This window comes from Salmo salar, chromosome 12, assembly GCF_965601325.2.
Source record: "Salmo salar chromosome 12, fSalSal1, whole genome shotgun sequence".
In the NCBI taxonomy this organism is placed as follows: domain Eukaryota; kingdom Metazoa; phylum Chordata; class Actinopteri; order Salmoniformes; family Salmonidae; genus Salmo; species Salmo salar.
The window spans coordinates 73,694,830-73,718,714 of record NC_138302.1 but is presented as its reverse complement, the minus strand read 5'-3'; the positions used below and the strand labels follow the sequence as shown (position 1 = coordinate 73,718,714).

Below are 23,885 nucleotides of genomic sequence, written 5' to 3'. Positions count from 1 at the left end.
GGAGCTGCCCGCCAGTCAACAGTCGTCGGAGCTGCCCGTCAGTCAACAGTCGTCGGAGCTGCCGGAGTGGCCAGACTGCCCCGAGCTGCCGGAGTGGCCAGACTGCCCCGAGCTGCCGGAGTGGCCAGACTGCCCCGAGCTGCCGGAGTGGCCAGACTGCCCCGAGCTGCCGGAGTGGCCAGACTGCCCCGAGCTGCCGGAGTGGCCAGACTGCCCCGAGCTGCCGGAGTGGCCAGACTGCCCCGAGCTGCCGGAGTGGCCAGACTGCCCCGAGCTGCCGGAGTGGCCAGACTGCCCCGAGCTGCCGGAGTGGCCAGACTGCCCCGAGCTGCCGGAGTGGCCAGACTGCCCCGAGCTGCCGGACTGCCCAGACTGCCCCGAGCTGCCGGACTGCCCAGACTGCCCCGAGCTGCCGGACTGCCCAGACTGCCCCGAGCTGCCGGACTGCCCAGACTGCCCCGAGCTGCCGGACTGCCCAGACTGCCCCGAGCTGCCGGACTGCCCAGACTGCCCCGAGCTGCCGGACTGCCCAGACTGTCCCGAGCTGCCGGACTGCCCAGACTGTCCCGAGCTGCCGGACTGCCCAGACTGTCCCGAGCTGCCAGACTGCCCAGACTGTCCCGAGCTGCCAGACTGCCCAGACAGCCTGGAACGGCCTGAGCCGGAGCCACCTCCAAAAAATGGGTGGGTTGGGGAGAGGGGGTGTAGCACAGTGCCGTCGTTGACGGCAGCCACCCTCCCTTCCCTCCCTTTAGTAAGGGGGAATTTTTCTTTTGGGTATTGTTTGGGGTTATTTTTTTTTTGTTAAGGTGCTTCCGGGGTAGCACCTTTAAGGGGGGGGTACTGTCACATCCTGGCCAGTATATAAAGTTAATTGTTTTGTAGTTTGGTCAGGGCGTGGCAGAGGGTATTTGTTTTATGTGGTTCGGGGTGGTGTGTTTGTTAAAAGGGTGTTTGGTTTAGTATTTCCGGGTTTTGGTTTATGTCTAGGTAGTTCTATGTGGAGTCTAGTGAGTGTATGTCTATGTTTGGTTAATTGGGGTTGGGACTCTCAGTTGAAGGCAGGTGTTGTCTATCTGCCTTTGATTGAGAGTCCCATATATTAGGGTGTGTTTGTGTTTGGGTTTTGTGGGTGATTGTTCTGTGTTGAGCCTATGCTAGCCAGACTGTTTGTAGTTGTTCGTTCGTTCTTTTTGTTTTGTGATTTTGTACGTTCATTTTTTGAAGTTAATAAATTCTCAAGATGAGCATACACGTACCTGCTGCGTATTGGTCCTCCTTCACCGACAACAACCGTGACACATACTGTATAAGTGAATTTGTCCCAATACTTTTGGTCCCTTAAAATGGGGTGTGGGGGGGGGGGGGGGGGGTTTATGTACAAAAAGTGCTGTACTTTCTATAGGTTCACCCAATATGGATGAAAATCCCCTCAAATTAAAGCTGACAGTCTGCACTTTAACCTCATAGTCATTGTATCATTAACCTCATAGTCATTGTATCATTAACCTCATAGTCATTGTATCATTAACCTCATAGTCATTGGATCATTAACCTCATAGTCATTGTATCACTAACCTCATAGTCATTGTATCATTAACCTCAGTCATTGTATCATTTTAAAGTGCTAGAGTATAGAGACAAAAAAATAAAATAATAGTCACTGTCCCAATACTTTGAGCTCACTGTATGTGGCAGGACTTGTAGACGATAACAGATTACAAAAGGAAACCTAGCTATGACTTGCCCAGCAATGCAGAAATCCCAAACAAGCTAAATGCCTTTAATGTTTGCTTCAATGAATATAACACTATGCCTTGCATTAAAGACCATTTTTTTCTGGAAGACTGTGTGTTCAGGGAGCCTCGCGGGTAAGAGAGTTGGACCAGTAACCGAAAGGTTGTTGGTTTGAATCACGAGGCTCTAGGTGAATCGGTGTGCCCTTGAGCAATTTCTCCTGTAAGTCGTTCTGGATGAGAGCTAAATTATGTAAATGATCGATGTCTCCGTGGCGATGGGAACAAAACTTTTAAACAGATTAACAATTAACACTCTGGCCGCCGGACCAGACGGAATACCAGGGCATGTTCTTTTTTTAAATGTTTTTATTATTCTTCATACAGACGCACACAAACATCCACAACATCACCCCTGCCCAGACCCACCTGCTCACACCCCCATCTCCCGCATCACTCTCATCGCTTTAAACCATTGTTTCTCTCCGTCACCCACGCACTTTCATGTTGAAAGATAGATAGATAATAAAGCATTTGACCTTTCCATTGTGTTAACGACAGAGGATTGATTGATTTCCAGGACTCATAAGCCATGTCTTGAAATATGCTGACAGAGGATTAAATCTTCATTTACATTGTAATACTTCTGACAGCCAACTTTCTAATGTTGCCCATAACTTTTGTACTTTATAGTACACTATATGATCACCTGCTCGTCGAACATCTCATTCTAAAATCATGGGCATTAATATGGAGTTGGTCCTGTTACATCTGCTCCTGTCACCACCCTCTACTTGTCATCCTGTGTCTCCCTAACTTGCCACCACTCCCCCAGTGCTCTCACCCTCTTTCTCTCTCTGTGTGTGTGATTGTGTGGGCAGAAACAGGTGTGCTGGAGGCAGAGCAGATCCCCACCAGCTGCAACCTGTTCCATAATCAAGACCTAATCGAATACTCAGTCCTGCCACTTCCACACTGCCAGATCTTAACCTCTGTTCAGTCAGTCTGCGTTTTTAGCCGTTTGTTCCTGCATAGATCCTGTTTTCGTGTTGTGCCCGTTTTCCCTTGACTGGCGCTGTTTTCCTCTCCGCTACAGTTCTGTCCACTATGACTCTGGTCCCTGTCTCCAGTCCCACGTCTCGTCAGTCCTGCTACCCTGTCCTGGACTCCCCACACTACTGCTTCTTTAGATTCCTCTCCGGACCTGCTTACCCAGCCCCAACTCCCCTCGCTCCAGCCTCAGCCTCAGCACCTGACTCCCTGCAACCCGCCAGAGCTTTCCCTGGCCTTCACCCCATCTTCCCCGTTTTTCAATAAATACCTTGGTCACCTTATCCCAGTTTCCTCGTCTGAGTCTGCTCTTGGGTTCACCTGCTCCGCTCCATGTAACAGGTCCCCCCTTTGCTGCTATAACAGCCTCCACTCTTCTGTGAAGACTTTCCATTAGATGTTGGAACATTGCTGCAGGGACTTGCTTCCGTTCAGCCACAAGAGCATTAGTGAGGTCGGGGACTGATGTTGGGTGATTAGACCTGGCTCGCAGTCGGCGTTCCAATTCATCCCAAAGGTGTTCGATGGGGTTGAGGTCAGGGCTCTGTGCAGGCCCTTCCCCAAAGTGTTGCCACAAAGTTGGAAGCACAGAAATGCTCTAGAATGTCATTGTATGCTGTAGCGTTAAGATTTCCCTTCACTGGAACTAAGGGGATGAGCATCTTCAATATGGACCCATTGTTCCTCTTTAGTGCATTTAACTACATGTGGCAAGTAAACGCCTGGGTGGGGAGTTGATACAATTCCATGTCTGGAAGTTTTAAACCCTCAGATTTAGTAAGATGTAAAACTTTCATTTTCATTCTATGAGTTTTATTTGTCCATATAAAGTATTTTATGACCAAGTACTTTTTTAAAGAATGTCTTTGGTGGGGTAATTGGTATTACCAAGAATAAATCTAAAAACTTTGGGAGCCATGCCATTCTGAAGAGGTTTATTCTACCTGTGAGATTGTTTCTATTTAATTAGATCTGCTTTCATACTGTTGAGTAATGGGATAAAGTCATCTTTATATATTTTCTGTTCTCAAAGCATGCACAGACCAGCAGGCAGGTGTCTTCACAGACCAGCAGGCAGGTGTCTTCACAGACCAGCAGGCAGGTGTCTTCACAGACCAGCAGGCAGGTGTCTTCACAGACCAGCAGGCAGGTGTCTTCACAGACCAGCAGGCAGGTGTCTTCACAGACCAGCAGGCAGGTGTCTTCACAGACCAGCAGGCAGGTGTCTTCACAGACCAGCAGGCAGGTGTCTTCACAGACATGTTCAACATCTCCTAGTCCCAGTCTGTATCCCAACATGTTTCAAGCTGACCACCATTGTCCCTGTTCCAAGAGATCCAAGTTAGCCTGCCTAAATGACTATCCCCCTGTAGAACTCACATCTGTAATTATGAAGTGCTTTGAAAGGCTGGTCATGACACACACCAACACCATCTTCCCAGACCATCTAGACCAAGGATCTAGATTCAGCTGCAGGCCGATTCTTTCTTGAGTGAATGGTCAGGGCGCCAAATACAAATATTATGTAGACTGCAAGAAGCCCAAACAGATATAACAGATATAATATCTGACTAAAACGTAATCATTTTAAACCTTGATTACATTTGTATACGATCACATATCTCTCTATTATGCGTGGGAATACTTGGGAACAGATTTTGAAAATTAAAATCACTTGGAGCTGATTTTCTGGTATTTTTAGTCTTTTATGTTCAAGTTTGCAAAAACATTTTTACTCAGAAAACTTGGAGGGTCAAATAAAATCAGCGCCAGTTGGGGAACCCTACCCCCTACGATCCACTCCAATTCGCATACCGCACCAACAGATCCACAGATGACGCAATCTCAACTGTACTTCACACTGCCCTCTCCCACCTGGACAAGAGGGGAAAACAACTATGTGAGAATGCTGTTCATTGACTACAGCTCACCGGTCAACACCATAGTCGCCTCCAAGCTCATCACCAAGCTAGGGACCCTGGGACTGAACCCTGACCCTCAACAGGGGGGCCCCTCAGGGATGTGTGCTTAGTCCCCGCCTGTACTCCCTGTTCACCCAAGACTGCACGGCCACCCACGACTCCAACACCATCATTAAGTTTGCTGATGATACGACAGTGGTAGGCCTGATCACCGACGGCGATGAGTCAGTCTACAGGGAGGAGGTCAGAGACTTAGCAATGTGGTGCCATGACAACAACCTCTCTTTCAACGTCAGTAAGACCAAGGAGCTGATCGTGGACTACAGGAGAAAGATGAGAGAGCAAGCCCACATCCACATCGACAGGGCTGTTGTGGAGCGGGTCGAGAGCTTTACGTTCCTTGGCATCCACATCACTAAGGACTTAACATGGTCAACACTAGCGCTGACCCCATTTAGTCGTCTGGTCGATTGTTTGGTCGATAGGCTGTGGGTCGACCTCCAAAAAAAATTGTCAAGCAGTGGCAAATATATCTAAAAATGATGGCACACGAGCCACCCGTCTGATTCACGGCCATCTGAGAGGACTAATCCAGGGGTGCGGGGATCGCACACCAGTATCACCAGTAGTATGTTCCATTAATTCCCATCATTTCTAATCTACATTTGTTTTGTTAAGGTCATTTCTGTTAATGCACTCAATATATTATTATTTCAGTCTTACTGTCGTCATTGTAGGAGTGGACACGTTGCTGGCAGAGCGCACAACCTAGGCTAACCTTGAGAAAAAGGTTTTATTTCATTCCATTTATGAGTCAATTCATTCATTGTCTTTTGTTTGGATCACTCCTGTTAATCTTGAGTAAAGACTCTTGATTACACATAGAACTAGGCCTAGGCTACCTGGCCTGCGTGTAAATGTAGACCTAGAAATCAAATGTAGACATAGAAATCAAATGTAGACATAGAAATCAAATGTAGACATAGAAATCAAATGTAGACCTTGAAATCAAATGTAGACATAGAAATCAAATGTAGACCTAGAAATCAAATGTAGACTTATGTAGACCTAGAAATCAAATGTAGACCTTGAAATCAAATGTAGACCTTGAAATCAAATGTAGACCTTGAAATCAAATGTAGACCTAGAAATCAAATGTAGACCTTGAAATCAAATGTAGACCTTGAAATCAAATGTAGACCTTGAAATCAAATGTAGACCTATGTAAACTTAGAAATCAAATGTAGACCTATGTAGACCTAGAAATCAAATGTAGACCTAGAAATCAAATGTAGACCTATGTAGACCTAGAAATCAAATGTAGACCTAGAAATCAAATGTAGACTTAGAAATCAAATGTAGACTTAGAAATGTGCCTATTGGGGGATCTGATAGTATTTCTGATTGTCTTAACTCACCATCACTGTAGGTAACAAACAGTAAGAGAACAAAGTGTTTTTACATCCACTGAGAATGACAATAGTTCTCTCTATTTCAAAAATCTTTCCAGCTGTCTCCCATTCGATAACCCCTCAGCATGAAAGGGGGAAAAAAATGTCATTCTCTAGCCGAGTGGAAACGTCATAAAATAGGCCTACCTGATTACTTTTTATCCCTGCGCAAATAGCCTACAGCTAATAGCCTACAGCTGTGTCCGTCTGTCCAGAGCTCACTGGTGCAGGAAACTGAACATTTGATACAATGTTTGATACAATGTTGAAAGCTTCAGGTTGACCAAGTTAATAGTTGAAACAATGTTTTAAGATCCTTGCAGACAGGCCATGTGTAGACAATGTGATTTCTAGAATACTCATTTTTAAAATCAGGATATTTTCTACCTGCAGGCTGCAATGTTTTTATTTGTTGGCTTTATGTAGTCTATTTTTACATACTGGCAATGGCAATAGAAGTTACTTTTAGATTTGTATAATTTTCATTTAGCTAGAGTTGTGATTAATAGCCACATGACATTGATTTTGAGATATGAAGACCTTATTATAAATTAAATGAAAATCAGAACTGATGCGCAGATCATTAGAAATGGTATGATGACTTGTCACTCCAAATGGAAAAGGTTGCCATCCGCTGGGGTAGCCTATTACCGGTTAACTTCAGGAGCTTAAAGCATCAGACAAGCTCAGTAGCATACATATAGTGGATTTTATTCAAATATAGGGTGTGTCTATATATGGAAAAATAAACGTTTAACCATCGATTGGTTGAATAAACAGGGGACTCTCTGTCGACAAGATTATTATTATTATTATTATTTACGAGGGCACGGCAGCGCCTCTTCCCCCTCAGGAGGCTGAAAAGATTTGGCATGGCCCTCGGATCCCCAAAAAGTTTTACAGCTGCACCATTGAGAGCATCTTAACTGGCTGTATCATCGCTTGGTATGGCAAATGCACCGCCCTTGACCACAAAGCGCTACAGAGCGTGGTGCGGACATCCCAGTACATCACTAGGGCTGAGCTCCCTGCCATCCAGGACCTCTATATCAGGTGGTGTCAAAAGAAGGCTCGAAAAGTTGCTAAAGACTCCAGCCACCAAAGCTATAGACTGTTCACTCTAATCACATCGGATCTCGGACCAACAGGCTCTGAGACAGCTTCTACCCACAAGCCATAAGACTGCTAAATAGTCAACTAATGGTACCCAAACTATCTGTACTGACTCTATCTCACTGACCCTATGCACATTCACTAGACTTTATATATACACACTACACTGTCACTCCCACACAAATCCCTCACACATTCAAACAATACATACGCACACACGCATGCCGACACAACACAAACATACAAACTAACACACTTTTACACTCTGGTCTTTATTTTACTATTATTATTATTATCTATCCTGATGCCTAGTCACTTTACCCTGCCTTCATGTACATATCTACCTCAAATACCTTATTATTATCTATCCTGATGTCTAGTCACTTTACCCTGCCTTCATGTACATATCTACCTCAAATACCTTATTATTATCTATCCTGATGTCTAGTCACTTTACCCTGCCTTCATGTACATATCTACCTCAAATACCTTATTATTATCTATCCTGATGTCTAGTCACTTTACCCTGCCTTCATATACATATCTACCTCAAATACCTTATTATCTATCCTGATGCCTAGTCACTTTACCCTGCCTTCATGTACATATCTACCTCAAATACCTTATTATTATCTATCCTGATGTCTAGTCACTTTACCCTTCCTTCATATACATATCTACCTCAAATACCTTATTATTATCTATCCTGATGTCTAGTCACTTTACCCTGCCTTCATGTACATATCTACCTCAAATGCCTCGTACCTCTGCACATTGATCTGGTACTGGTACTCCCTGTATATAGATCCACATTGATCTGGTACTGATACTCCCTGTATATAGCTCCACATTGATCTGGTACTGGTACTCCCTGTATATAGCTCCACATTGATCTGGTACTGGTACTCCCTGTATATAGCTCCATTCTTGTGTTACTACTGTATTTTTAAACTCTGCATCATTGGGAAGGGCTCGTAAGCATTTCACGATAAAGTCTACACCAGCTGTATTCGGCGCATTTGACAAATACAATTGAATTGGATATTTGTTGACCATGGGTGAAAGTCAGAATGCTGGCAGAGTTGGAATGACAGGCGTTTGGGAGATGAGTATACGTCTGGGCGGTCCCACACTCTCACTGACGTCACGGACTAAATACCCTCCATTTACTGATATTCCACCCCCTCTCACGCTCGCTTTCCTTTCTCTCAATTCAATTCAATTCAAAGGGCTTTATTGGCATGGGAAACATATGTTTACATTGCCAAAGCAAGTGATATAGATAAACAAAAGTGAAATAAACTATAAAAAATGAACAGTAAACATTACACTCAAAAAAGTTTCAAAGGAATAGAGACATTTAAAATGTCATTATGTCTATATACAGTGTTGTAACGATGTGCAAATAGTTAAAGTACCAAAGGGAAAATAAATAAACATAAATATGGGTTGTATTTACAATGGTGTTTGTTCTTCACTGGTTGCCCTTTTCTTGTGGCAAGAGGTCACCAATCTTGCTGCTGTGATGGCACACTGTGGTATTTCACCCAGTAGATATGGGAGTTTAATACAATTGGGTTTGTTTTGGAATTCTTTGTGGGTCTGTGGAATCTGAGGGAAATATGTGTCTCTAATATGGTCATACATTTGGCAGGAGGTTATGAAGTGCAGCTCAGTTTCCACCTCATTTTGTGGGCAGTGTGCACATAGCCTGTCTTCCCTTGAGAGCCAGGTCTGCATATGGCAGCTTCTCTCAATAGCAAGGCTATGCTCACTGAGTCTGTACATAGTCAAAGCTTCCCTTAATTGTGGGTCAGTCACAGTGGTCAGGTATACCTCCACTGTGTACTTTCTGTTTAGGGTCAACATTCCAGTTTGCCATGTTTTTTGGATAATTCTTTCCAATGTGTCAAATAATTATCTTTTTGTTTTCTCATGATTTGGTTGGGTCTAATTGTGTTACTGTTGCTGTCCGAGGGGTCTCTATCTTTTCGACTCGCTTTTTCTCTCTCTCCCAATCTCTTTCTCTGTCCCTCCCTCCCTCGCCACATCAGGGGGGATTAGCAGGGAGCTGCTCACTTTAAAGTATGACAACTATGCCTGCCTTTGACCTAGCTGGCATCTACATTCACACGCACAGAGACAGAGAGACACAGAGACACAGAGACACAGAGACACAGAGACAGAGAGACAGAGAGACAGAGAGACAGAGAGACAGAGAGACAGAGAGACAGAGAGACAGAGAGACAGAGAGACACAGAGACACAGAGACAGAGAGACAGAGAGACAGAGACACAGAGAGACAGAGAGACAGAGAGAGAGAGAGAGAGAGATGGGCTAGCAAGGACAGACAGAGAGAAGAACAGGGAAGCGAGGAAGGCTGAGGGAGAGCGAGAGAGAAGTGGTAAGATGTTTCGGGAGCTTAGTCAGTGAGCGTACAGGGCCGTTGCCGATGGTGGTCGTGTCGGTAAATGCTGACAGAATAATAAACAGTGTTCATGCATCATATCTCAAGGTGCTAATACTGGTGACATCATCATGGGAGTCACTATAACAGAAACTCAGGATCTGCTCAGCAACGCCTTTACTATCACCAAACATGAAGGGGTTTCTGGTGAATTTAACACCAGACAGGAATGCTGCACACACACATTACACAAGCAAGCCCACCATCACACAGACAATATGTCAGCGCCTGTGAATAACTCCCTGTGAGCAAAAGAGGAAGGTTTTTATCAAATAAAGCATATCTGTGTCATATAGAGCCTATTAAAATAGCTGTGATTTCCAGCATTACTAATCCTGCTAGATAAGTCTTCTGCTGAGACAGCATAGAGAGGAGGGAGGACAGCGAGCTGAGGTATCAACACTAAGGGAAGGAGTGATTTAAACACTGACGGAAGTGCTGATATCAAACAGCTTAGAAAAACTTTCTCTGTCTGAGTACTGAGCTGGAGGGATGGTAGGACAGACAGACAGTCTTTACAGTGTCTTCACCCTCACTTAACAGCCTAGGAGAAAGTGTGGGTGTGAATACTGTATGTGTGTGTATGTAGGATATAATAGAGTTTGTCTTTACGTCATCCCGCTCACATAACAGGCTGATTGAGTGTGTTATATAATCAATCCATATTCAGTAGGCTACCTTCATTTTCTCATCTATTCCTATCGTTCTGCTTTGGTAATGTTGTTCATGTTTTTCCTGGTGTTGGATTGGACAGAGTCAATTCATTTGGGATTGAGGCCTGCAGATTTCTTCTAATGCATTTAGGAGGAAATGTGGACTAGGGTTGTTACGGTGACCGTATTACAGCCACACCAGCGGAGTCATGACGCAAGTCAAATTCCACTTGACCGTTTAGTCACATTAATCAGGTTTCTCCTCTGATGCTGATGGTCATTAGTAGCCTACCAAACTTCCTACCTGTCTGAACCACAGGAAAATCATCTCTATTTAAGTGCCTACTGTAGACGTCATGTATTCTTCCCCCCTGTTTCGAGACAGGTGCATGATAATGGTCCATTCTAAATCTACACAAATTTCACACATATGTTCTTTAGTATATGTAAAGACAACATTGAATCAATAATAGTGTGATGAGTGACAATATTAGCCTATCACTTGTGAATGATGTATTATCCCTTGTGAAGGATGTATTATCCCTTGTGAATGGTGTATTATCGCTTGTGAATGATGAATTATTACCTGTGAATGATGCCCATGCTTTTTTTTGCGACTTTTTCAAATCATAGTCACACTCTTCATGTAGCCTAGCCCATAGGCCTATATGTTTAGATTAGGTCTGTATCACAACTAGTGGCCAGATCATTTTTAAAATGAAGCACACTAATCCACTTTACAACTGGCGTAGAGCCTAACTGGCATGCATATGTAGTGCGTGAGTTTCAAGTGTGGGGAGATCATTTCACCATAAAAATGCACAAATGCATAATCACATTCGTGGTCACTTTTGAGAATGGTGTTTTCCTGCTAATGGAACATTCATGTTTATAGCCTACTGCCGTGTACGCATTGCTGCACTTATAATGTGAAGAAATAGCCTAATAGTTTATCAACATTTTAAGCTAAACGTTGTAATTTGTTGCGTCAGGCTCATTGACTAAAACAGTTTTTTGATGCTAGTAATTGTATACATTTGGGATCTATCGCATCCCCCAACTGTTTGGAATATTTATTTCTCGCACAGAATAGGTCAACTTTTGTACTGTGGGGGATAGTAGATTGACATAGGCTAGTGCCTTTGCTGTTCGTTAGGCCTACTCATCTTGTTGGCTGACGAAAAGTAAATGTGGACAGTTCTTCCAATATCTTCAATATGCGCCTCGGAATTGGATAAGGACGCACACGCAGTTGCATCCCCGATGTGTCTGTCTTCACTTGTAGCCTGTGAGAAATACCCGATCACATGAGGAAGAGCCATTTGAGTGAGAGGTGCTTTGGCACGCAGCCGGGAGAAGGGAATTATAATCATCATATTCAGCCCAATGGCAGAAATGCCACTGGCCGCAAAAGGCATGGATTTTTTTATGGGGCATTACGTCCACAAAAAGGGGATACAGCCGGGAAATTTGAGGCATTATCAAGTGCTTGACAAATTGTGAATGAGAGACTGATGAGGTGTGTACAGCCTGCACAAAAAACAAAGCAGAGCTCATGCCTTTCATGCTACTTTTTTCAAATCATCATTAGTCGCATCATGCTGCCTTAGAATGTATTAAAAATCAAAACACATAGCCCAACATCTGTATCACAACTAACGTTACATTAATAACTCTAAATTAAGCACATAGGAGTACCTGTTTCTTTGTTAACCGCTCAACACAGAACAGACGCATGTGCGCACTCACTCAAATCATTTGGAGAAAATATACTTTCTGTTTTATTGAGCTTTGTTCAATTGTATTCTTCAAACTATAAAATAATGCCATGGAATTCTAAGCAAATCTCATCCGCTAAATGAACTTGGCATAGCCAGATCAGGGCTAGGACAACTCAGAGTATGCTATTCTGTTCTTCTGAAATAGACTACATTTTCTTCATATCATGTTTCTTTGGACCTGTCTAAAATAAATCATGTCTTTATTGTGATGGTGTAGGCTATATTATATGGAAATGTTTGGTAGCACTAGCTATGAAAAGTTTACAGGGTCAGGAGATTCTAGTGACCATATGAGCTGGCCAGGAAGAACACTTAGCCCTCGTTGTAGCCTATAATGTGGGTCCAAAATGTTTTATGGTCATGTGGTCAGGAAAAACTCCAGCAGGCTCAGAAATGACTACTACCAAGCAAAGAGGTGATACACAGACCACAAAATCTCAGACTCAGAAAGAGGAAGTGGGACCCTGAGGGCGGGGCTAAGAAGAGGAAGTAGTGTCACATATCCAGCACATGCTTCAAAACCCCCCCACCCACCCGCCCAATCTCATCACATCACCCTGGTCAGGTGCCTGTCTGTCCCTGGTGTTTCGGTTTTGAAAACAAAAAGGAAGAGGAGAACACAGTAGTGATTGGCAGAATATGCCAATACATGTTAGGGAGCAAGTGGAAATCAATTTTCCCACAATTGTTAGATTTGCCACCCTACAGCGCATTTGGAAAGAATTCCAAATTTTTACATGTTACAGCCTTATTATAAAATGTATTAAACAAAACAAATAATCAATCTACACACAATACCCCATAATGACAAAGCGAAAACAGGTTTTTAGAAATGTTTGCAAATGTATTCAAAATAAAAAACAGAAATATCTTATTTGAGATGTTTCTATAACTTGAAGTCTGCCTGTGGTAAATTAAATTGATTGGACATGACTTGGAAAGGCACACACCTGTCTACATAAAGTCCCACAGTTTACAGTGCACGTCAGAGCAAAAACCAAGCCATAAGGTCGAAGGAATTGTCCATAGGGCTCCGAGACAGGATTGTGTCGAGACACAGATCTGGGGAACGGTACCAAAACATTTCTGCAGCATTGAAGGTCCCCAGGAACACAGTGGCCTCCATCATTCTTAAAATGGAAGAAGTTTGGATCCACCAAGACTCTTCCTAGAGCTGGCCACCCAGCCAAACTGAGCAACCGGGGGAGAAGGGCCTTGGTCAGGGAGGTGACCCAAAGATCACTCTGACAGAGCTCCAAAGTTCCTTTGTGGAGATGGGAAAACCATCCAGAAGGACAACCATCTCTGCAGCACTCCACCAATCAGGCCTTTATGGTAGAGTGGCCAGACGGAAGCCACTCCTCAGTAAAAAGCACATGACAGCCCGCTTGGAGTTTGCCAAAAGGCACCTAAAGAAACAAGATTCTCTGGTCTGATGAAATGAAAATTGAACTCTTTGGCCTGAATGCCAATCGTCACATCTGGAGGAAACCTGGCACCATCCCAATGGTGAAGCATGGTGGTGGCAGCATCATGCTGTGGGGATGTTTTTCAGCGGCAGGGACTGGGAGACTAATCAGGATCGAGGGAAAGATGAACGGAGCAAAGTACAGAGAGATCCTTGATGAAAACCTGCTCCAGAGTGCTCAGAACCTCAGACTGGGGCGAAGGTTCACCTTCCAACATGACAACGACCCTAAGCACACAGCCAATACAACGAAGGAGTAGCTTTGGGACAAGTCTCTGAATGTCCTTGAGTGGCCCAGCCAGAGCCCGGACATGAACCTGATCGAACATCTCTGGAGAGACCTGAAAACAGCTGTGCAACAACGCTCCCCATCCAACCTGACAGAGTTTGAGAGGATCTGCAGAGAAGAATGGGAGAAACTCCCCAAATACAGGTGTGCCAAGCTTGTACGGTCATACCCAAGAAGACTTGAGGCTGTAAATCGCTGAAAAAGGTGCTTCAACAAAGTACTGAGTTAAGGGTCTGAATACTTATGTAAATGTGATATTTCAATTTTTTTATTTGAATAAATTTGCAACAATTTCTGAAAACCTGTTTTTACATGTCATTATGGGGTATTGTGTGTAGATTGAGGGGGGAAACTATTTCATCCATTTTGGAATAAGGCTGTAACGTAACAAAAGGTCTGAATACTTTCTGAATGCACTGTACGTGACTTTGGTTGCAAATCATTAAAGGTCAACATCCTTATTTCCCATAGTAGCTAGGTTGTAGTAGTCATTACATATAGTTCTTACATAGTTATTACATAGTAGCTAGTATGTAGTAGTTATTACATAGTTATTACATAGTAGCTAGTATGTAGTAGTTATTACATAGTTATTACATAGTAGCTAGTATGTAGTAGTTATTACATAGTTATTACATAGTAGCTAGTATGTAGTAGTTATTACATAGTTATTACATAGTAGCTAGTATGTAGTAGTTATTACATAGTTATTACATAGTAGCTAGTATGTAGTAGTTATTACATAGTAGCTAGTATGTAGTAGTTATTACATAGTTATTACATATTAGCTAGTATGTAGTAGTTATTACATAGTTATTACATAGTAGCTAGTATGTAGTAGTTATTACATAGTTATTACATAGTAGCTAGTATGTAGTAGTTATTACATAGTTATTACATAGTAGCTAGTATGTAGTAGTTATTACATAGTAGCTAGTATGTAGTAGTTATTACATAGTTATTACATATTAGCTAGTATGTAGTAGTTATTACATAGTTATTACATAGTAGCTAGTATGTAGTAGTTATTACATAGTTATTACATTGTAGCTAGTATGTAGTTCATACATAGTTATTACATAATTATTACATTGTAGCTAGCATGTAGTAGTTATTACATAGTTATTACATAGTAGCTATGTTTCCATTAACGTGTCCAGTGATTTTTTTGTCGACATTTAGAAGATTTGCATAGAAAATAGATGTGCCAATTACCTTCTATGGTGCATCTTGTGATGATAAAAACAACTGAACGTAATGACGGTAGACCAAAATAAATACATTCATTCATAAAACCCTAGTGTAGAAGAATAATTAAGTGGTTGAAGTGTTTACATGATCAATTTAGGCAAATTATACGTTAATAATGCCCTCCCACCTATCTGTTTCATGTCTCAGGTAGCCACCAATGGACAGCATGGAGAGAAAGCAGAAATGGACTAATATTTGCCAAATTCAAATCATTCTCATGTGCCAATCGTTGTCCTGACCTTCAAGAATGCCTGAATTGCTTTGTCTTACTTTTCTGGTCGGCTGGATGCAAGTTTCCCCATCCAATTATTTACCATGGCATGGATCGTGCTGATATGTTGGCACATGAGAATGATTGGTGCCAGTTGGGCCTTTTTTGATTGCAGAAAAAATGTATTTAGCAAGAAGTAAGCCTAAATATTTAGAATTAAATATTAAGTGGAGCTTTATAGATACGTGATGACTTACCCTGCATACCTTCAAAATTATTCTCTAATCATAATTCATTCAAAAACACTGTTTCCATCATCATTGGTCGACTAAAGAAAAATCCACCCCTGTCGAACAGATAAAAAATGTATCTTCCGTTTCCATTACACATTTCACAAGGATTTTGTCGCATAAACCTGGGTCAATGGAAACCTGCCTAATGTAAGTGATATCACTCAATATGACAGACCTTGTGTGTGCTACTGAAGCATCAGCCAGGAATGCATTCTAGTAAAAGTAAACAGCCATCAGGCAGCTCAGAGCACCGCACGGAAGTGTTAAAATAAGCAGATTTCTAGGAACCAGGGCCAGGCTTCATGGGAGACCTTTTGCCCCTGCTCTTTAGGGCTCTGGGTCCTCGGTGCCACATGGAATGGGGAACGAGATGGAGCTGTGTTTACACACACACACACCTGCTGCTCTTTGTCATCTGATCACAGGCACCACTGACCCCATCTCTGGGTGCCTGTGTTTACCTGTAGTAAATGAACCCTGTCACCACCACTTCCATGTGGACACTAGTCCAATAAGCCAGAAAATACAGCTCACACACACACAGCAAACAGGATACAGACATAACATGAGCACTGGAACAAGCCCATCAGGCTCTCTCACAGCTGATACACACCTTTCTGATGAAATAGAAGCTGTAAACAGTAAATATGTGCTTCTGATAGCAGATCACTAGAAATATGTTGACCTGCTGAGAAATCTAACCAGGCATCAGGTAAACTAGAAGGTTATGAAACACTGTCCCCAGTATAACCTACAGTGAAGTTCTGCAGACTGAAACGTTCCAAGAGTAGTTTGTGTTCTGCAGCTGCATTTTGTTTTGAAAGCCAAGCTGATCAGTTTGATTTCAACAGCCTCTGACCTTTCACCTTGTGCCCCCCCAGCTCATTCAGCTGTCTTTGAGAGAGAGGAGAGACAGTCCAGATCAGGTTGCACATGAACAGAAAAAGGCCCAACTGTCACCAACTACCACACACACACACACACACACACACACCACACACTGGTCTCTGTACAAGCAGGTCAATGACTGTGTACCTGGATTTAGTTCAATGGTTTCATAACTAAATCATATTAAGATGTCTGACCTCAGATACCAGACAGTCAATATCTTCATTCAAATATTACAAAGAAAGGGCTAGCAATACTGTCTCCTCTCATATTTGTCATTGGCAACATCCATTTTCTTAATTCATGACCTACAGCACAGACAGTCATGCCCAGCATTGAGACACACACACAGAAGCAGGGTTTGTGTCTCGCCAAGAGAATGGAAATTTAGAATGAACCTTGAGGCCGATATTAAACAAACACATGCAATGGAAAGATACGACTCAGTCTGAGTCTACTGTGCATGATTGTACCAACAGCAACGGATACACACTTGGATTCACCAGTCTGTGTGTGTGTGTGTGTGTGTGTGTGTGTGTGTGTGTGTGTGTGTGTGTGTGTGTGTGTGTGTGTGTGTGTGTGTGTGTGTGTGTGTGTGTGCAGAGTAACCTTCTCTCCAAGCCTGTCTGTCCTGTAAGTGTGTATCTGATCTGGAGTCAGTCAGACGCATCAAAACAAACATGGCCGCCCTAGGCCTGTCGTTCCCCTACCTCCCATCTGTCCTCTGACCCCCAGCTGAACCTGTTAGCACTCAAGTGTGTGTGTGTGTGTGTGTGTGTGTGTGTGTGTGTGTGTGTGTGTGTGTGTACTAACGCAGCAGAGAGTGGAGCTTGCTCTGCCACTACTGTAGTACCTGTCAATGATCTGTGACTTGTTGTTTATCTTGAGCAGTGGTCACAGAGAGGAGAAGAGGCTCCCTGTCTTCAGTATCTATCTGATCTCAGCCTCATTCACCTGCACATTGTGTTCAACTTATACTGTATTTAAATCTCATCGGGCGTCCAACCCGCCTCATCATGGGACACAAGTTAGGTTAGTCATCCTGAATGGAAGAACAGAGGGGATGCTGGGAGTATGGAGACAGACAGGGCTTATAAGAGGCATCCCTCCGCGTCCAAACAAAGGTCCATCTATCCACATTCCTCAAATAGTGATTTCCTAATTTACAGAGTCTGGATCTAGTCTACTGCATGTTCACCATATTACACTGCGGTGCTGCTGATGACCTGTAGAAATACAGATGTGGAATATAATTACAGAAAGCTAGTAACTACTTATGAGTTAAACCAGTTTAACTGTCTGCCACTACTCCCAAAAATGGCTCAGATATCATTTTTTCCACCGTTTCTGCTTGAAACTTGACTTGTCTCCTGCTGATATTGACCATATGAACATGAATCCTTGTCAGTAGGTTGCTTTGAGGTCACACTGATAAAGACATTTCTGAGAAATGTCCTAATAGTGAAAGTTGTTGAGTCAGGGTGAGAATGGGAGATTTCCCCTAACACATAACAGTGGTGTAAAGTCAGATAATAGTGAGATGGACAATAGGGCAGTTGACTAGGCCTGACCAAATGACCTTTCAACACTATTGTCCTAAATGGGCCTGCATGATCAAATGGACCAATGATGGGTCAGGCAACAGTCCCCTGGGTCTCATTGTGTGTTATTACAATGAGGTATTAGTCAAATTCATGGTATTACATTTATTGCAGATAGGCTTAGTATGGACTACAGCAAGATGAGCGTTGGAGCACTCTCTTCCCACTGAGGGAAAAATAAGGAGCAGGAAAAAAATGGGATGAGGAGAGAGAGAGAGAGAGAGAGACAGAGACAGAGACAGAGAGAACTGGTAAAGCATTGGATATCTTGCCTGAATATTCAACAGGTAAAACCAAACAGATGACATTGGGTGGGGTGCAGGGACCAGGGTGCAGCAGTCAAGTATTGGAAGACCACCACCCATAATGTGACATCACTTGATATCAGAGGGCTTTGGCCGTGGCGTAGGTTGTTCGAGTTAAAGCAAACATCATACAGCCCAGTGAGAATTATTCACATTGCGCAACAAAACCGATGTAAAAATGACCCTCGTGCCAGGGGCGGAAATCCCGGGGGGGACGGGGGGGGACACGACCCCCCCATCCTGGGAAAAATATGATTTGTCCCCCCCAATATATCACTGAAACATAACTATGTAATTTAAATAATATTAATAATACGCAATGAAAGCAATTGTGCTGATTATAGACACTTAACCTGTTTGGGCTAGGGGGCAGTATTGAGAATTTTGGAAAAAATATGTGCCCATTTTTAACTGCCTCCTACACCAACTCAGAAGCTAGAATATGCATATTATTGTTCAGGTTTGGATAGAAAACACCCTAAAGTTTCTAAAACTGTTTGAATGGTGTCTGTGAGTATAACAGAACTCCTATGGCAGGCAAAAACCTGACAAGGTTTCATGCAGGAAGTGGCCTGTCTGACAAGGAGTCGTGCGTCTTGCATCTGTTTATTGAAGAGTAAGGATCTTAGCTGTAACGTGACAATTCCCAGGGCTCCAATAGGCTCTCAGAACCCGGGAAAAACCTGAACGATGACGAGGCAGCCTCTGGCTGAAACAGATTATCGCCTTATCCAAGTGGCCGATCAGAGGACCATTGAATGAGGCGCGTACACGATTCGCCCCCGTGGAGAAATTTCATTCGGCTGTTTAGCTTATTGCAGATTCCCGGTCGGAATATTATCGCTTTTCTACGAGATAAATGGCATAACAATTGGTTTTAAACAGCGGTTGACATGCTTCGAAGTACGGTAATGGAATATTTAGACATTTTTTGTCACGCCATGCGCACGACCGTTATTTACCATTCGTATAGTGTCTAGAACGCACGAACAAAACAGAGGATATTTGGATATAACGATGGATTATTTGGGACCAAACCTACATTTGTTATTGAAGTAGAAGTCCTGGGAGTGCATTCTGACGAAGAACAGGAAAGGTAAGAACATTTTTCTTATAGGAAATAGGATTTTGGTGAAGGCTAATCTTGCCGGGTGTCTAAATAGCTAGCCGTGATGGCTGGGCTATGTACTTAGAATATTGCAAAATGTGCTTCATCCGAAAAGCTATTTTAAAATCGGACATATCGAGTGCATAGAGGAGTAATGTATCTATAATTCTTAAAATAATTGTTATGCTTTTTGTGAACGTTTATCGTGAGTAATTTAGCAAACTGTTAGTAAATTCCCCGGAAGTTTGCTTTTTCTGAACGTCACATGCTAATGTAAAAAGCTGTTTTTTGATATAAATATGAACTTGATTGAACAGACATGCATGTATTGTATAACATAATGTCCTAGGTGTGTCATCTGATGAAGATCATAAAAGGTTAGTGCTGCATTTAGCTGTGGTTTGGGTTTTTGTGACATTATATGCTGGCTTGAAAAATGGGTGTCTGATTATTTCTGGCTGGGCACTCTCCTGACATAATCTAATGTTTTGCTTTCGTTGTAAAGCCTTTTTGAAATCGGACAGTGTGGTTAGATTAAGGAGAGTCTTGTCTTTAAATAGCTGTAAAATAGTCATATGTTTGAGAAATTGAAGTAATAGTATTTCAAACGATTCAAAAATCGCGCCACTGAATTCAGGTGGCTGTTACGTAGGTGGGACGAATTCGTCCCGCCTTGCCCATAGAGGTTAATAGCGCGTTTTTAAGTTTCAAAAGATTGCGACCCCCCCACCCTTTGCCTCACAATGGTTTGATCCACTGCCAGTTCCTTAGTTGGCAAGGTAACAGAGAGGTCGTATCTACTGTCTGAAAGGCACTCAATGCACGTAACTGACGTGAGGTTAATCCAGTCAATCGCGCACACACACTAGCTGAATATGCAGAGCTAGCGCGCAAATATTAACTATTAAGCTAGCTAGTACCTATTCCATTTATGTGGCGTCGTCAAAGATGGAATCTTTGCTATCGTCAATTTATTCCAAGATCAGCATGCAGATGATGTAAATTAGTGCTTCAAAGTCCCTGTGATAAGGTTAGCGATAAACTGAAATCCAAACTGAACAGAACTCTCTTCTACCATTGTCTTAAATATATTTAATGGTCTCGTTGCAAAAGCTAAATTGTCGCAAGGGAACTTTTATTTATTTATTTTATTTCACCTTTATTTAACCCGGGTAGCAAAGATTATAGCAAACACCACTGAAACTGAATTGGTGCTCGCTAGCTTTGCAAATTGAGCTATTGTTGGAAGCCAGCCAATATGAAACAAACTATTACAATTACAAAAGGTTGCAGCATATGTTGTGTAAATGGTGAACTCATACAGCTGTCAACTCTTGTCATTTTAATCCGTTTCACATTTGCTAGCTACCTTTTAGATCGAAGCCCAAATAGAATGATTGAAGATGATAGAAGCCCATCTCCTACTGTAAATAACCTACACACTGTGTGTGTAGCCAGCCAGCCAGCCAGCCAGCCAGCCAGGTAGAAAAATGGCAGAAAAAATAAAAAAGACGGACATCAGAGTATTTTTCAATATACCAAAACGCATAGTAAGAACCCTAGTAGCCTAATATCTCAAAGACTAGTTGATAAAATGTTCATAAGAAAGAAATGAAATTCTAATGGAAATGTTTCACAATGATGACATTAGGCAGAGCAGGCAACAGATGGCACACAGACAGCAGAGTTGGGGACAGATATGCAGGGACAGACTGGCAGAGACGGAGTCTCAGATAAGTTTGTTGAGTCTTTGTTTGGCAACATTATGAAAGGTTCTCAATTTTTTTGACTTGTAAAATAGGAACATAATTGGAAAATGCCATGGATACCCCCACTCTCAACTTAAACTGGCGACTGAACTAAGATTTGTTAAAGGCAATGGTATTGCTGTTGTGATTAGTTGTGTAGTTTTGGGTACCGGTAGTTAGGAGTACGGCAAACACCTTATTTCTTTGGTTCCTCAATATACATTTACCATATTACAATGTAGGCTATGTGTTACAGCACTACTTTTGGTGTCCCCCTCAGGAATTGCTCTTGAGAAAATTTCATGTAATTGTCCCCTCCAAAGTTGATATCAGATTTTCGCCCCTGCCTCCTGCTATATATAAACACAAACATAACCTACTACATGATGGCCTACATGCACACACACATACAACAAACACGCCCTGTATGTAACTAAGCGGAAAGATCGCGCGGTAGAGCGCGAAGGAGAGGCCATTGCTCGGGACTTGACTGCGCTCGGCTCTGTTTGGTCCCCCGCGCGCAGCTTTCCAGCAGTTCTCGTTACATATATTGAGTATCACAAACACGGTTTGCATATAGCAGCAGCATAGCTCTGGATAGAGTGTCTTCGATGATATGCTCAGTCCTTCTCTGCGCTGAACGGAAACCAGAGGTTGGTCATAAATGGCAAAGGCATCTGGGTAGGATATTGAATTTGACAGTTCAGGAGAAAGTGCACTAAAATGCACTAAACATAAACATTGATCATACCATGTTCGTAGCTGTCAATGTTTAAAGAAAAATACCAATAACTTTACAATAAAAAGCTGACTAGACTACCAACTTAATTAAATCAACAAATACATCTAGTTGCCTAGCCTACTGTTTATTTGGCAAACAATGATATATAAAATGTGTTTTCAATGCACTAAAACTATAAGCCCATTTTTATAACACACATGCCTTTTTATCTAGCAGTGTCAGTGAACGCTCGAGCTAAATAACTTCCATTCTTTCAAGATGACCATGAAATCTATTTCCAAAGTTCTGTTGAACTATGGCGCACAATACATGCAACCCAGTGAGTTTTCCAGAGTTGGCCCATTTGTGGTGGATTTGCGGTGCGAGTGCGCAGCAGAAGTTCAGCGGTGGAATATCACTTACCCGCTATGAAGGTCAGACGATACGAAGTTAGAGTCAGGTTCTGGAAACTAGGTGGCTCTTCCACCAGTGCGCTCCGATACTGTCCGCGGAACGGCTGGGACCCTCACACACATACTACGCAAAAAAAGACAAATAAAAGAAGCTTTGTGTGTTGTTCTAATTTCAGTAGAACGGCTGCTACTCTCCCGTGGCTCTCCAGCTGCTGATTGTTTTCGTCCCGCTGGCTGTGATGTTGTCAGCGGAGTTCGGCGCGTCCCTAGTCACCTGTATGCACTTGTGACAACTGCGGCCACCAATGGCAGAGCGTGATGGGAATTCTGGGGGATGTAGTTCTGTTGGACGGGTATTTTCGGGAGAGTGACGTTATGCCCGTTGACTGTCAGTGCACGCAGCACATGGTTGCCCAGGATTGGCTTTAATGGTCACTCATTCCTGACCGCCTGACAATTTTTCAAATGGAGCATAGCTCTACAGTAGTGCACACCTTTCTTGCCTTCCCTCTCACTAATGCGTGCATGTGTGTCGTAATTATAGTATGGTATTGAAACTGAATGGGTCTGTTTCAGCGTAGTCGCAAGGCAAATATCATCCTGAATCAGGTGGCCTGGGCTTTGGGGCAGGGATTATCAACCAAATTCAGCTGCAGGGTGGTTTTTTTCTAGAGCGATGGTCAGGGGGCCTGAACATAATTACAAATAATTTCTAGACTGCAACTTGACCACAATATGTCCAAAGAGATATATTATTTAACTAAAACAAAAAACCTTGTTTACAATTGTATTCGATCACTTTCTCACTGGCCAGTTTATTATGTAGACCTCCCCCCTTGCTGTCTCCTTTGCTGGACTAGGCACTGTTTTCCACTCCTCTGTTGTCCAGTGTTGATCACGTTCCCACTAGAGCCGCTTCTTGTTTTTAGCTGATAGGAGTTGAACCTGGTGTGGTCGTCTGCTACAATAGCCATCCGTGACAAGGATCGACGAGTTGAGCATTCTGCACACCACTGTTATACTGCGCTGTTATTTGCAGCCCACCTGTTATCTTGCACAATTCTTGCCATTCTCCTTCTACCTCTCATCAACGAGCTGTCACACCATTCTGGGGAAACTCTAGACACTGGTGTGTGAACCGTCTGAGCTACAGGAACCGACGTGCCTGGCCATGACGATCATAACCACGCTCAAAGTTGTTTAGGTCACTTGTTTAACCCATTGTAACATTCAATCGAACAGTAACTGAGTGCCTCGATGTCTGCCTAATATATATAGAGAGAGAGAGCGCGAGAGAAAGCCACAGCCAGTGACTCATTGTCTGTAGGTGCAAACCACTTTTGTGAAAGGTAGGTAGCTAATAAAATGGTACAGTGTATATCTCTATTATGCGTGGGAATACTTTGGAAAATATTT

General features: G+C 42.8%; 1 protein-coding gene across 6 annotated transcripts in view; it reads right to left on the bottom strand.

Moving 5' to 3' along the window:
• LOC106565694 (transcription factor EB) overlaps positions 1–22,729 on the bottom strand; it is a 70,068-nt gene extending 47,339 nt beyond the window's left edge. For 4 of the 6 annotated variants that reach the window (XM_045691687.2, XM_045691684.2, XM_045691690.2 and 1 more), the window contains exon 1: positions 22,480–22,729. The gene's annotated coding sequence lies outside the window, so the exon portion shown is untranslated. The remainder of the gene's footprint in view (positions 1–22,479) is intronic. The other 2 variants (XM_045691683.2, XM_045691685.2) reach the window with 1 other exon arrangement.
• Between the last annotated feature and the right edge of the window lie 1,156 nt (positions 22,730–23,885).